The sequence below is a fragment of the Entelurus aequoreus genome, linkage group LG27 (assembly GCF_033978785.1).
Source record: "Entelurus aequoreus isolate RoL-2023_Sb linkage group LG27, RoL_Eaeq_v1.1, whole genome shotgun sequence".
Classification (NCBI taxonomy): Eukaryota; Metazoa; Chordata; class Actinopteri; order Syngnathiformes; family Syngnathidae; genus Entelurus; species Entelurus aequoreus.
Window position 1 is genome coordinate 29,764,540 of NC_084757.1, and position 5,000 is coordinate 29,769,539.

The 5,000-nt window shown below is 37.0% G+C and overlaps 1 protein-coding gene across 1 annotated transcript in view; it reads left to right on the forward strand.

Annotated features, from left to right (window-relative positions):
• The window catches only part of xpr1a (xenotropic and polytropic retrovirus receptor 1a), a 237,640-nt gene that overhangs the window by 231,921 nt on the left and 719 nt on the right, over positions 1–5,000 (forward strand). The gene's annotated exons all lie outside the window — the stretch shown is intronic.

Below are 5,000 nucleotides of genomic sequence, written 5' to 3' on the forward strand. Positions count from 1 at the left end.
AATATTTTTTGTTATTGTCATAGTAAGTGGGCCAAAACACTTATATTAGAAAATAATCTCATGGAAATGACTGCTGTCATTTGATTATAATAATAAAACATTTAACTTGTTATTTAGGCAGGTTTGGGACAGGTGTGCTGCAGGTGTGGCCACAGTGCATGTAAATCGCTCACATGTGCGCCACATGAATGCTCAAGGAGTTTTTACGTTTGCTCACGCATATAGAAAATTAGAGGGAACATTGTTTGGGGGTATCCATAATACATCGATAGGGAGAAGTTTTTATTTACACGCTCCGCCGAACCCCTGAGGCCGACTCACCGAACCCCTAGGGTTCCATCGAACCCAGGTTAAGAACCACTAGAGCAGGGGTCACCAACCTTTTTGAAACCAAGAGCTACTTCTTGGGTACTGATTAATGCGAAGGGCTACCAGTTTGATACACACTTCAATAAATTGCCGGAAATAGCCAATTTGCTCAATTGACCTTTAACTCTATGTTATTAATAATTAATGATATTTACACTTAATTGAACGGTTTAAAAGAGGAGAAAACATGAAAAAAATGACAATTAAATTTTGAAACATAGTTTATCTTCAATTTCGACTCTTTAAAATTCAAAATTCAACCGAAAAAAAGAAGACAAAAACTAGCTAATTTGAATCTTTTTGAAAAAATTAAAAAAAGAATTTATGGAACATCATTAGTAATTTTTCCTGATTAAGATTAATTTTAGAATTTTGATGACATGTTTTAAATAGGTTAAAATCCAATCTACACTTTGTTAGAATATATAACAAATTGGACCAAGCTATATTTCTAACAAAGACAAATCATTATTTCTTCTAGATTTTCCAGAACAAAAATTTTAAAATAAATTCAAAAGACTTTGAAATAAGACTTAAATTTGATTCTACAGATTTTCTAGATTTGCCAGAATTTTTTTTTTGAATTTTAATCATAATAAGTTTGAAGAAATATTTCACAAATATTCTTTGTCGAAAAAACAGAAGCTAAAATGAAGAATTAAATTAAAATTGATTTATTATTCTTTACAATAAATTTTTTTTTACTTGAACATTGATTTAAATTGTCAGGAAAGAAGAGGAAGGAATTTAAAAGGTAAAAAGGTATATGTGTTTAAAAATCCTAAAATCATTTTTAAGGTTATATTTTTTCTCTAAAATTGTCTTTCTAAAAGTTATAAGAAGCAAAGTAAAACAATGTATGAATGTATTTAAACAAGTGAAGACCAAGTCTTTAAAATATTTTCTTGGATTTTCAAATTCTATTTGAGTTTTGTCTCTCTTAGATTTAAAAATGTCAGGCAAAGCGAGACCAGCTTGCTAGTAAATAAATACAATTTAAAAAATAGAGGCAGCTCACTGGTAAGTGCTGCTATTTGAGCTATTTTTAGAACAGGCCTGCGGGCTACTCATCTGGTCCTTACGGGCTACCTGGTGCCCGCGGGCACCACGTTGGTGACCCCTGCACTAGAGGTTGAGCTGAGCCAGGATTTTATGGCAGTTTTAAAATTTAGTACTGAAGTTTGAATTTTAAGGTCTGTTGGTAGTGCATTACACTGTGTGGTGGCAAAATAGTAGAATGCATTTTTTCCCATGAGAGTCTCGAATTTGGGGGTGACGAGGTCTGAGGACCTCCCTCTCGTGTAGTACCTGTGAGCATCACTTACTCTGGTGAAATAGTTGGACAGGTACTTGGGGACAGTTTCTCTGAGTATTTTGAATACCAGGCACATTGCAATTTGGTGTACTCTTTCCTCAACTCTAAGCCATCCCAATTTGGTAAAGTGGGCTTGAGTTAGGTGAGTCCTGTATGGGAGGTTGAGCAGGAGTCTCACCAGCTTGTTTTGGGAAGTTTGCAGTTTTGTTTTTAGTGGCTTGGGGATACTGGTGAACCATGGAGGTGCAGGCGTAGTCAAAATGACACTGTATGAGGGCACTGGCGAGGGTCTTAAGTGTATCACTGTTGATAAGTGCAGAAATCCTGCCCAAAAATATAGTTTTATCATTGATCCTGGTGATTGCTTTTAATGCCATTTTTTCACCCGAGAAAAAATGGTCGCTCAGTCAAACCTTTTTCACCAAGTACCACCTCTTTTTTTTCCTCTTTTTTTTAATTTAGTTTATTTCGAACATGAACACGCTTACAGCATAATACATCACACAATTTCATATCATTTCTCTATACATCATGTCCGAAAAGGAGTAGGAAGAAGCAAAGCTTATTTAATCCTACCCCTTTCCCACTTTAGTGTTTACAAATACATACGTTCATTTACTGACTTCTTTTCATAGCACAATGACATCAGTGAATGATTAATAATTAAGTCAGTCATGATAAAAATACTGATCTTAAAGGCCTACTGAAACCCACTACTACCGACCACGCAGTCTGATAGTTTATATATCAATGATGAAATCTTAACGTTGCAACACATGCCAATACGGCCGGGTTAACTTATAAAGTGCAATTTTAAATTTCCCGCGAAACTTCCGGTTGAAAACGTCTATTTATGATGACGTATGCGCGTGACGTCAATGGTTGAAACGGAAGTATTCGGACTACATTGAATCCAATACAAAAAAGCTCTGTTTTCATCGCAAAATTCCACAGTATTCTGGACATCTGTGTTGGTGAATGTTTTGCAATTTGTTTAATGAACAATGAAGACTGCAAAGAAGAAAGCTGTAGGTGGGATCGGTGTATTAGCGGCTGGCTGCAGCAACACAACCAGGAGGACTTTGAGTTGGATAGCAGACGCGCTAGCCGACGCTAGCCGCCGACCGCATCGATGATCGGGTGAAGTCCTTCGTCGCGCCGTCGATCGCTGGAACGCAGGTGAGCACGGGTGTTGATGAGCAGATGAGGGCTGGCTGGCGTAGGTGGAGAGCTAATGTTTATAGCATAGCTCTGTCGAGGTCCCGTAGCTAAGTTAGCTTCAATGGCGTCGTTAGCAACAGCATTGCTAGGCTTCGACAGGCGGCACAGCATTAACCGTGTGGTTACAGGTCCAGTGTTTGGTTCGGTGTCTCCTGATAGTAGTATTGTTGATCTTCTGTCTATCCTTCCAGTCAGGGGCTTATTTCTTTTGTTTCTATCTGCATTTAAGCACGATGCTATCACGTTAGCTCCGTAGCTAAAGTGCTTCACCGATGTATTGTCGTGGAGATAAAAGTCACAGTGAATGTCCATTTTCAAGAGGATATAGTATCCGAGGTGGTTTAAAATACAAATCCGTGATCCACAATAGAAAAAGGAGAGAGTGTGGAATCCAATGAGCCCTTTTACCTAAGTTACGGTCAGAGCGAAAAAAGATACGTCCTGCACTGCACTCTAGTCCTTCACTCTCACGTACCTCATCCACTAATCTTTCATCCTCGCTCAAATTAATGGGGTAATCGTCGCTTTCTCGGTCCGAATCTCTCTCGCTGCTGGTGTAAACAATGGGGAAATGTGAGGAGCCTTTCAACCTGCGACGTCACGCTACTTCCGGTACAGGCAAGGCTTTTTTTATCAGCGACCAAAAGTTGCGAACTTTATCGTCGATGTTCTCTACTAAATCCTTTCAGCAAAAATATGGCAATATCGCGAAATGATCAAGTATGACACATAGAATGGATCTGCTATCCCCGTTTAAATTAAAAAAAAATCATTTCAGTAGGTCTTTAAGAATATCCCATTTTCAATAAGGCTGAAGGTGTTTCTCATAATTCTTCTTCTTTTTACTTTGCAAGCACTATTAATTTGAACAACCTCTTAAACTGGATCATATCAGTACATTGTTTAACTTCTTTACTTAACCCATTCCATATTTGAATACCACATACATATATACTAAAGGTTTTTAGTGTTGTACGAGCATACAAATGTTTTAAATTAGTTTTTCCTCTAAGGTTATTTTCTCCTCTTTAGTTGAGAAGAACTGTTGTACATTCTCCAACACTTGGCTCTTCAAGAACCACCTTAATGACTAACATTGAAATACAGTAGCGTAGTAGGCCTAAATATTCATTAAAAACAAGGCAGAGATTTTATTTACCAGGTACATTTATTATTTTAGGCCACTGTGACATTATACACAGTTTGAACAGTAACACTATGTTTGAATTAGGGTTGTCTTGATACCAAATGAAAGGGACCACAAAAAACGGCATTATTTGAACAAAAAATCTTACGGTACATAAAACATATGTTTCTTATTGCAATTTTGTCCTTAAATAAAATAGTGAACATACAAGACAACTTGTCTTTTAGTAGTAAGTAGGCAAACAAAGGCTCCTAATTAGTCTGCTGACGTATGCAGTAACATATTGTGTCATTTATCATTCTATTATTTTGTCAACAGTATGAGGGACAAGCTGTAACAAATGATTATTAATCCACTTGTTCCTTTACTGTTAATGTCTGCTTATTTTCTGTTTTAACATGTTCTATCTACACTTCTGTTAAAATGCAATAATCACTTATTCTTCTGTTGTTTGATACTTTATATTCGTTTTGGATGATACTACAAATTAGTAGTAGTTACAGGATCATACATTGGTCATATTCAAAGTCCTCATGTGTCCAGGGACGTATTTCCTGAGTTTGTAAACATAATATAAATTTAAAAAAAAGGAAAAAATATTTTTTGACGATAAAAAAATATTGATGTAATCATAGTAGTATCGACTAGATACGCTATTGTACTTGGTATCAATACAGTGGATGTCAGGTGTAGATCCACCCATGGTATTTGTTTATTCAGGCACGCTAGCTTTAGTCAGCGGTGATGCCAGAGAGCTACGGTGTGTAGTGAAGCATGTTTAGCTATTCCTCGTCCTGCAGGGATGATACTTGTAAGAAACTTACTTTATTTGACGCCATGGAGGCGAGGATTAGTGATTTAGAAGTAACTAAAACACTGCCGACTGCGGATGGACGTTAGCCGCTAGCCATGTCTTAAAGCAACTCTTCCTGAGGGCGTTTCAGTGTT